Raw genomic sequence first — 9,845 nt, forward strand, 5'->3', positions numbered from 1 at the left:
ACCGGAAAGGAAGCAACAGGGATGCAGCAGACAGAATCAGCCACCCCCGTCTTCGCAGGTGCTGGGCTTCTGTGTGGGTCGAAGCGGGCAGAGGTGGGGGCATTCAGTTGCAAGCTGGGGCTGCAGGACAGGCAGTACAGGGCCCTAGTGAGGGCATGGTGTGTGCAGCCAGGGCTAGAGGGTAAAGGTCTAAGCCAGGAGACTGGATATTCACCCTAAAATAGTCCAGAACTCAATTTGTTGCTATAATTGCTCAGCCAAGAGTACTGGTCTTATATTTTTACCCTGTTTGAAAAATGGAAAGAAGTTTCCAGCACAGAGGCAGAACTCTAGAATCATCATCACCCAGCCATCCACACGGATGTCACTGGCAAAGGGACACAGCCCTGGATGGCATTCAATGAGATTGCCGGGTTGAGCATGAAGACGCTGTTTCCCCCAACACCCGCCAACCTGGTCCTGGGAAACAGCCGTCGAGTTCAGGCCGAGGGACGCATTCAGAACAGCCAGTCTATAAATTTTAATTGCCAGAGACAGGAAAGAGAAAACCAGGCCGAGAAATGGGTCCAGGTAAGAGACCAAAGAGACTGACAGGAGCAGATTTCAGCGACAGGCTGTCAAGACTGAGGCTTTTGTCCCCTCTGGCTTTCTCAGCTCTCCCGCTGTCATTAGCCTCGGGGGCAAACTGTAAGCTGCCCTGGGGAAGGGCTGGCGTCCAAGGAACTGGGGAGGTCTTTTGGCCAGTGGCCAAGAAGGCAACGGAGGCCCCAGCAGGTCCCAATCCTGGCCCACAATCTCAGGTGAGCCTTGAGCCGCAGCTGACTCCCTGATGGCTGCCTCGGCAGGACTCTGAGCTACAGAACAGGCTCCACTGGGGTGGGACTGCTGATCTGCAGAAGCTGAGGCCCTAAGCACTGTCTCCAGCCATAAAGCTTGGGTCACTTGCTGTGCAACTCTCTGGAGCTACGGTAACCTCCAAATGCCTGTGTCCCCTTAACTGGATCCTGAAATTGAAGCGATTCCTATGAAAGAGGTATTTAGGTCACTGGCAAAAAAGTCTAAGGACTGGCTGCATGGTAATGTTGTAACAATGTCAAGATTCCTCAGTGATAACTGCGAGAGGCTTTGTGAAAGGACTTTGTGCTCAAGACAAATACACAGTTTAGGTCATGATTTTTGCCCACTTCCTCTGCAATGGTTCAGAAAGAAAAATAACAATGCATATTATACATATTATCTATAGCCCCTACAGTTACAGAGAAAGTTTTATTTATATATTGATTTATCTGTGGGGAGGTGTTTTTGAGACAGGGTCTCCCTGTGTATAGTTCAGTTCGGGACGGCCCTCAACTCACTATGTAGTCCAGCCTGGCCTCAGACTTGTGGCAATGCCCCTGCCCTAGGCTCCCAATTTCCAGGATTACAGGTGTGCACTCCCACGCCCAGCTTAATTTATTTGCATGACAAATCATCCCAAAAAGTAATGACATAACTAAAATGTGCATTATTGCTCATGATCTTGGGCTTGACTGGACTTGGCCGAGAGATTCCTTCACACCAACTGGGACCTCGAACCTTGCTGCACTGCTGCACATAGGGCTGGGATGCCCTGGGAATTCCAGGAAGGCTGCTGTCCTGGGTATCCACCCTCGCTGGGGCTTCCTCACAGGGGGAGAGGGGCAGCTCCGGAGACTGCACCCAGCAGCCCCGCTGAAAGCTGGGCCAGGAAAACAGTGGGGCCCTGACTCTGGAAAGAGTCCCAGGGTAAAGGCTGAGGGAGTAGAGGAAGAAGGCAAACAGCTCCCTGCCCTTTTCCCTGAGCTCCCTGAGCTGACAGAGTCCAGGCTGTGGGCTCAACAGCAGAGAATGAGCCCTTATCCCTTCCCACTGCTCCCACATCTCAGCTTCCTTTGCTCCCAAATAATTATAGCCTGGGAGCTCACCTACGGGTATTGTGGAGCAGAAGTGGAGGAAGAAAATGTCCCTTATTTAGCTCAAAGTAACAGGGGCTTGACCCGAGCTATTTCAGTCAGTGTTCACAGCAGCCCTGCACAAAGCCCTCGTTATCCTTTTGGAAAAGAGGAGGATGAGCCAGTAGAGGTGGTGGCGTCTGTGATCCCAGCACTGGGAGGCTGAGGCAGGAGCATCACCAGGAGTTCGAGGGCCAGCCTGAGCTACATAGTTAGATCCAGCCTCAAAAAAAATAAGGAGGAAGAGGAAGAAGAGGAGGAAATAAAAGAGAAGTGGGGTGCGGGGAGAATCTGAGTTTCATCAAGGCTTCAAGCCTGTGATGAAGTCTTAATTTAGAGAAATGCCAAAGACCAAGAGCGACTGTCTAAAGGACGTCTGAGACTAGAATAATCTCGACTGTGGAAAATTCTACAAAGACCCACTTTTCCCAACAGCCACCAAATGAAGACTTTAAGGGGTGAGGGAGAAGAGAGGTAAGGGGACCTTACAGGTTGATGAGAAATGCCAAAGACCAAGAGCGACTGTCTAAAGGACGTCTGAGACTAGAATAATCTCGACTGGAAAATTCTACAAAGACCCACGTTTCCCAACAGCCACCAAATGAAGACTTTAAGGGGTGAGGGAGAAGAGAGGTAAGGGGAACTTACAGATTGGGAGAGGCTGAAGCAAAGAGAAAGCCTAAGGAGTACTGCATTGTGATTCACATCAATCTCCTGCTCTCCTCATGCCCAGCGTCCTCACAGACAGGTGGTGAGCACCTAGCCCGGTGACCAGGTGCATCCACACAATGCACGCAGTGAGGCTGGTGTCTGCCTCAAGTTCCCCTCTCTTAATGGTTTTTTGAGACAGGGTCTCACTGTGCAGCTCAGGGTGTCTCTGAACTCACTATGTAGCCCAGGCCAGTTTAAAACTTCTGGAACGCCTCTTGCCTCAGCCTCCTGAGTGCTGGGATTACAGGCGTGCACCACCGCACTAAGCCACAATTTCCCTTTCTTAACTGTCACTCCTCTCCCTATGTATGACCTAGTGCTGTCAACACACCGCTGAAATCCCTCAAGCCTCTCCCTGGGGGTCTTGGCTTGTCTCCTCACCACCTGCTAAATGGCCCTGGAAGTTCCTCCTGTGGCCCCTGGCTGTCATGCCCCACCTGTTCCGCGGACTGCATTTATTAATCTTTTCATTCCCCTTGCCTCTGAGTGTGATTTCCTGCCTGTTTTTAGAATCATCACTAAAAGCCCCACAACAAGCCAGGCGTGGTGGCGCATGCCCGTAATCCCAGTGCTCAGGAGGCTGAGGCAGGAGGATTGCTGTGAGTTCGAGACCAGCCTGGGCTACATAGTGAGTTCCAGTTCAGTCTCAACTATGCAGTGAGACCCTGTCTCAAACAAAACAAAACAAAACAAAAAAACCCATAAGAAGCCCTGCATGGTAGGGCACACTTATAATTCCAGCACTCAGGAGGCTGAGGCAGGAGGATTGCTGTGAGTTCAAGGCCAGCCTGGGCTACATAGAGAGACCCTGTGTCAAAAAACAAAACTAAACAAAAAAAATCTGTGGAGCGGGAAGGAATGGGTGCAGCTCGGATGGACGGTGGTCGGCCATGGTAACCATTGCTGAAGCTGGAGATGGCCCCTGGGCTCCACTGCACCCCTTTGTTCTATTTTGTATGCTTAGGTGGGGTGCAGCTGAGCAGCAGAGCTCTTACCTAGCATGAGAGGGCTGGTGGGTTCCATCCTCAGCACCACCAAAAGCTTAAATAACTCTCCTTGGAAGAAGGGCAAGGCTATCTGTTTCTGCAGACCCTGGACATCTACAGGGGATGGGGAGCTGCCACCTCCTCCTGGGCAGAGCCAAGGGAAGGGACGGCTGTTGTGGGTCACGGCCAGCCGGGGAGGGTCACAGAGCCAGAGCTGTGAGAGAAGGGTGCTGTGAGCAGCACATCTGGTAACAGTTAGGGCATCAAGGGGAGGAGCTGGTGGTAGCCTGGGGTGGGGATGGCAGTGGGGAAGGAGAGCTGTAGTCAGTGAGCCTGGCCTGCTTGGATGTTCCAGAAGAAGAGGAAAAGAGGTGAGTGAGCCTGGAGTGGTGACACATGCCTGTCATCCCAGCATCTGGGAGGCTGTGGCAGGAGGATGCAATTTTGAGCCCAGCCTGGATAACTTAGCACTTTAGTGGAACCCTGTCTCAAAATAAAAACTAAAAAAGCATTGGAGATATAGCTCAGTGCAAAGGGCCTGAGTTCAATCTCTAGTACTGAAAAAGAAAAGGAGCAAGAAAACAGCAAGCCCAGAGTGAGCAAGGCCTTGTCATCAGTAAGCCCTTCTTGGGCCAGGGATTTAGTTCACTGGCACCACGCCTGCCTTGCAAGCGAAAGGTCCTGAGTTTGATCCCCAGTACCAGAAAAACAAACAAACGAAAAACAACCCTTCTCACAAGCCCCAAGAGGAAGGTTGTATATGTCTTTGCCTGAATCTCTAAGACAGCAAAGGGCTTTTGTTTAGTCCATTCTTGGAGAGCAGATCCCAGGGAGAGCAGAGAGGGGATGAGGAAGCGGAGCAGGGTGTCACCCTGATGGCCACCACCAGGGCTTTTGACTAAACTCTCTGTCCCATGACAGCACCCTTCCTGTCCCAGCTACTCCAGAGGTTTTGGCACAGGATCACATGTTCAAGACCACCCTGGATAACTTAGTTGTCTAAAAATCAATAAAAAGGACCGGGAGTGTAGCTCGCCACTACAGTGCTTGTTTAGCCTGTGTGAAACCCTAATTCGATCTCCAGTGCCACAAAAAGAGGAGAAAATGAAGATGAAGAAGAAGGAAGCTTGTAAAATGCACCCTGAGACACAGACCAAGAGGAGAAAGGAAGAGCACATCCACCAGCAGCTCCTCTCTCCAGCAGGTGTTCACCCACCAGGCTCCGACTCCCCCATGCTCCGTGATGAGATGGGGGGCGCCACACACAGTCCTGTGGCTTCCTCTGCTTCCGAGACATCAGCAACAGCCCCGGAGTGGAGGCCAGGCACGCCGCAGGGACCCGAGGCCAGCGAAGCTGGTCACCGCCCACTCTGAGCTGGTGGCCATGACTCTGGCTGGGCCGAGCAGCACGAGAGGTCAAGAGAGGCAGAAGTGGTGTCGCAGGTGGGCTGAATCAGTGTGGTCACATGTGTGTGCAATCCCAGCTATTCGGGAGCCTGAGGCAGGACGATCAAGAGTTGGAGAGCCTGGGTCACTTAGCAAGGCCTGTCTCAAAATACATGTAAGTAGGGGCGGGGCCTCAAGAGCGCGCACACAGCAGCACAAGAGCCTCGCAAGTCTCAGCCCCAACAAAGAGGGGAGGGGCTGAGACACCCGCATGGTCCACGTCACCCACCCTCTCCTTCCTGCGGGTGAGGAAGCAATACCATCAGCAGCAGTGCCGGGATTCAGACCCAGCTAGTCTGGCCCTAAAGAGCGCCTTTTAGTCACATATGAAGCTGTCACTCGGGGGCAGTGATCAGCACCCCCACCCTCAGTGGGGCTAGGGCTTCCCAAAGCTTTTTAAAGTTTGGGGGACCTAGAGCCATCAGGAAGGACGTACTTACTGAGACGGCGTCAAGGGTAATGCTATGGTTTGGGCCATAAGTGTCTCCCAAAAACCCATGCTAAAAAGACTCGGTCCAGCCAGGTAGACCTGTAATTCCAGCACTCAGGAGGCTGAGTCAGGAAGATCACAAGTTCAAGGGCAGTCTCCAGCTTCCGGTGCTATTGGGAAGTGGCCAGACCTTTAAGGGGCAGGGCCTAGTTGAAGGCCATCACCTCACGGAGTGGGGTGGATGGGAACAAACTCTTCCTGTCTCATCCTTCTGCTTCTGGGCCACCATGAGGTGAGCAGTTTCCCAGCCACCTGCTCCTGTCATGATGTCCTTTGCCGCCCTAGGCCCAGTCATGGCCGAGAACCTCTGAAACTGTGACCCAAAATGCACCTCTCCTCCTTGGCTCTCTTGGGCATTTTGTCACAGCGGCAAAAAGCTGGTGAACACAGGTAGGGAAAAAGGAAGAGAAAAGAAATAAAAATTTCATACCGCAGACCAACTTTGCGATGTTTCCTCATCCGTTCACTCACACAACAGGTGCAGGTTCTGTGCCCACCTGTGTTTGGGGCTGGGCACGTGGTAAGCCCACTCCGCTGTCCCATGCTGGGGGCACACAGGGGTCAGTGGGGAAGAGCACCTGCCATTCACTCACCGTGTTTCCCCTTGGCTCTCTTGGGCATTTTGTCACAGCGGCAAAAAGCTGGTGAACACAGGTAGGGAAAAAGGAAGAAAAAGAAATAATAATTTCATACCGCAGACCAACTTTGCGATGTTTCCTCATCCGTTCACTCATACAACAGGTGCGGGTTCTGTGCCCACCTGCGTTTGGGGCTGGGCATGTGGTAAACCCACTCCGCTGTCCCATGCCTCTCTTGGGCATTTTGTCACAGCGGCAAAAAGCTGGTGAACACAGGTAGGGAAAAAGGAAGAAAAAGAAATAATAATTTCATACCGCAGACCAACTTTGCGATGTTTCCTCATCCGTTCACTCATACAACAGGTGCGGGTTCTGTGCCCACCTGCGTTTGGGGCTGGGCATGTGGTAAACCCACTCCGCTGTCCCATGCTGGGGGCACACAGGGGTCAGTGGGGAAGAGCACCTGCCACTCACTCACCGTGACCTGTCTGTGCCTCGGTCTCCTCATCTGTATGGCGAGCCAACAGCGAGGTGTGCTGCGGAGGTGCTTAGCAGAGAGCCCGGCTCACAGGACATCGCCTGGAAGCAGAGAGCACGAACAGCTCGTGGTGGCAGTGCCCAGCGTGGCTTCTGTGGTGGCCTCTTGCCTCCCATCTGGCCCAGGCCCTCCTTGGCCTGCCCTCTGCCTTCTGGGGACTTGGCCTGCGCAGTGCTGGCAGGAGGTGCAGGGCGGCTGTGCCTGGTCCCCGGGCAGCCCCTCCTCCTGATCCTGTCCTCCACTGTTGAGTGTCCCTGGCAGTGTCCTGTTCCTGCTGCCCCAATCCTGCCCACATCCCTGCCCCCTGTGCCTCTGTGAGAGCCTCTTAAATGTGCCAGGAACCTGACAGAATATGATTGGAGTAGGTGCTGGGCCTGGCAGCACACGCCTGTAATCCCAGCAACTGAGAGGCTGTGCGACTGAAGACAGCCTGAACTACAAAGGGAAACCCTGTCTCAAAACAAAACAAAAGATTTGAGGAGGCATCCCTGGTGAAGATGGACAAAACATTTGGCAGAGGAAACAGCGTGTGCAAAGGCAAATAAGCCTTCATCCATCCATCCATTCAACCAGCCATCCAAAACTGTGCATATAATTTGTGAGGCTCAGCATGAAAATTAAAAACGTGAGCCGGGCATGGTGGCACATACCTGTAAATCCCAGCACTCAGGAGTCTGAGGCAGGAGGATCGCTGAGAGTTCGAGACCAGCCTGGGCTACATAGTGAGTTCCAGGTCAGTCTCAACTACAGAGTGAGATCAAAAAACAAAACAAAACAAATTTAAAATGTGGGTAATTTGGTTCACAAGCTATGAAGAGCTCCCAACAGCAGCAACATATTAAACCAGGCATGGGCTCTTTCTTCTAAGCCCAGGCACCATGATGAGTTTCTCCCATGTGCTGAGCTTAGGATGCTGTGCAGAGCTGATCAGGTGTTAGGCTGGGTGCAGAGGGCAGGAGGGGCCGTGCACTCTGTGGGCACTGAGGGGCTGGGTGCACTGGCTAGGACTGACAGTGGGGACAGAGCTCCAGGATCTGTTGATGCTCTGGGAGAAGTGAAGAGCCATACAAAACATTTGGCAGAGGAAACAGCGTGTGCAAAGGCAAATAAGCCTTCATCCATCCATCCATTCAACCAGCCATCCAAAACTGTGCATATAATTTGTGAGGCTCAGCATGAAAATTAAAAACGTGAGCCGGGCATGGTGGCACATACCTGTAAATCCCAGCACTCAGGAGTCTGAGGCAGGAGGATCGCTGAGAGTTCGAGACCAGCCTGGGCTACATAGTGAGTTCCAGGTCAGTCTCAACTACAGAGTGAGACCCTGTCTCAAAAAACAAAACAAAACAAATTTAAAATGTGGGTAATTTGGTTCACAAGTTATGAAGAGCTCCCAACAGAAGCAGCATATTAAACCAGGCTTGGGCTCTTTCTTCTAAGCCCAGGCACCATGATGAGTTTCTCCCATGTGATGAGCTTAGGGTGCTGTGCAGAGCTGATCAGGTGTTAGGCTGGGTGCAGAGGGCAGGAGGGGCCGTGCACTCTGTGGGCACTGAGGGGCTGGGTGCACTGGCTAGGACTGACAGTGGGGACAGAGCTCCAGGATCTGTTGATGCTCTGGGAGAAGTGAAGAGCCAGAGCCTCAGCAGAGCCAGGCAGACGGAGAAGGGGGCGTATCTGTTTTCTCATTTGGGAAGTGAGCGGGGCGTGCCCGGTGCCGTGGCCCCACACTCACACTGGGAGGCTGAGGCAGAAGCATCAGCAAGAGTTCTTGGCCAGCCTGGGCTACATAGTGAGACCCTGTCTCAAAAAACAAAACAAAACAAATTTAAAATGTGGGTAATTTGGTTCACAAGTTATGAAGAGCTCCCAACAGAAGCAGCATATTAAACCAGGCTTGGGCTCTTTCTTCTAAGCCCAGGCACCATGATGAGTTTCTCCCATGTGATGAGCTTAGGGTGCTGTGCAGAGCTGATCAGGTGTTAGGCTGGGTGCAGAGGGCAGGAGGGGCCGTGCACTCTGTGGGCACTGAGGGGCTGGGTGCACTGGCTAGGACTGACAGTGGGGACAGAGCTCCAGGATCTGTTGATGCTCTGGGAGAAGTGAAGAGCCAGAGCCTCAGCAGAGCCAGGCAGACGGAGAAGGGGGCGTATCTGTTTTCTCATTTGGGAAGTGAGCGGGGTGTGCCCAGTGCGGTGGCCCCTCACCCACACTGGGAGGCTGAGGCAGAAGGATCAGCAAGAGTTCTTGGCCAGCCTGGGCTACATAGTGAGACCCTGTCTCAAAATGAAACAAAACAAAACAAAAAAGATGTCACATCACTGGACGGAAGCCAAGGATCCAGTTTCCATGCTGCCCAGCGTGCCATGGGGGTTGGTTGGCAAGGGCACATAGGCCCTCTTGCCCTGAGTACAGGCCTGGCTGAGCCAGGGCCGCCTCATTGGCTGCTCAGGGTCCACATCCAGGGTGACACCTCAGTCCCCTGCCCCTCGCTCTGATGGGTTTTGCTGCCAGGCTGAGCAGAGCCAGTCCCACTGCTCCCACTGCCCCGGGGACCTGCGGTGTGATGGCCGGGCCTCCCAGTTACAGGCCATCAGGCTAACTGGTGACTGTGGTGGATAAATGACCCTGAGCCACACTGGGCGATGAGGAGCCCCACTGTCCCAGGAGGACTGGGGTGGCCAGGGTGTGGCCAGCGGCACACTGGTGGCAGGGCCAGGCAGGCTGCCATAAAACCACTACCTCTGCTTGTCCAGCGACAACCCGGGCAAGAAAGATGTTAGAATTATTTCAACTGTCTCTCCTTTTTGGGGCCCCACTCAAAAAGAAATCTTGAGAGGAGAACCACGCCTGCTCCCAACCCAGCTGCCATCGCTCAAGCGCCGGGAAGGTAGGCCGGCCAGATCCACCGCGGGAAGGAGAACCACGCCTGCTCCCGACCCAGCCGCCATTGCTCAAGCGCCGGGAAGGTAGCCATGAGGGCGCCCCTGAACCCCCCTAACCCCCACCCATGCACGGGCGCTCTCAGACCTCCTGACTGTGCCAGTCTTTGGACCCACTCTGCAGAGGCAGAGGTTGTCATAAAGGGTATTTTTCTGAGTTCGCAACTTTGAACATCTTTAAAGA

General features: G+C 53.3%; 1 pseudogene; it reads left to right on the plus strand.

Moving 5' to 3' along the window:
- The first annotated feature begins 390 nt into the window (after positions 1 to 390).
- The window catches only part of LOC117287028, a 24,372-nt pseudogene continuing 14,917 nt past the window's right edge, over positions 391 to 9,845 (plus strand).

This window comes from Fukomys damarensis, unplaced genomic scaffold (assembly GCF_012274545.1).
Source record: "Fukomys damarensis isolate Sample0158 unplaced genomic scaffold, DMR_v1.0_HiC HiC_scaffold_20, whole genome shotgun sequence".
NCBI classification, from domain to species: Eukaryota; Metazoa; Chordata; class Mammalia; order Rodentia; family Bathyergidae; genus Fukomys; species Fukomys damarensis.